This window comes from Octodon degus, unplaced genomic scaffold, assembly GCF_000260255.1.
Source record: "Octodon degus isolate 3935 unplaced genomic scaffold, OctDeg1.0 scaffold00220, whole genome shotgun sequence".
Taxonomy (NCBI): domain Eukaryota; kingdom Metazoa; phylum Chordata; class Mammalia; order Rodentia; family Octodontidae; genus Octodon; species Octodon degus.
Genome location: NW_004524796.1, coordinates 24,146 through 24,541, shown reverse-complemented (window position 1 = coordinate 24,541; position 396 = coordinate 24,146).

Below are 396 nucleotides of genomic sequence, written 5' to 3'. Positions count from 1 at the left end.
CAGCCACCTTACCTTTGACAAAGAGGCGAAACAGACTCAATGGAAGAAAGATAGCCTCTTTAACAAATGGTGCTGGAAAAACTGGCTCTCTACATGCCGAAAACTCAAACTTGAACCAGTTCTATCACCATGCACTAAACTAAAGTCTAAATGGATTAAAGATCTAAACATTAAAGCATAGACACTTAATCTCCTGGAAGAGAAATTAGGAGGAACTCTTGAAGACATAGGTGTAGGCAAAGAGTTCATGGACAGAAATCAAATCGCACTGGTAACAGTTGAAAGCATTAACAACTGGGACCTGCTCTTACTGAGAAATTTTTTCACGTCAAAGGAAATTACCAACAAAGTGAAAAGGCAATCCACAAATTTGGAAATAATCATGACGGATAAGTA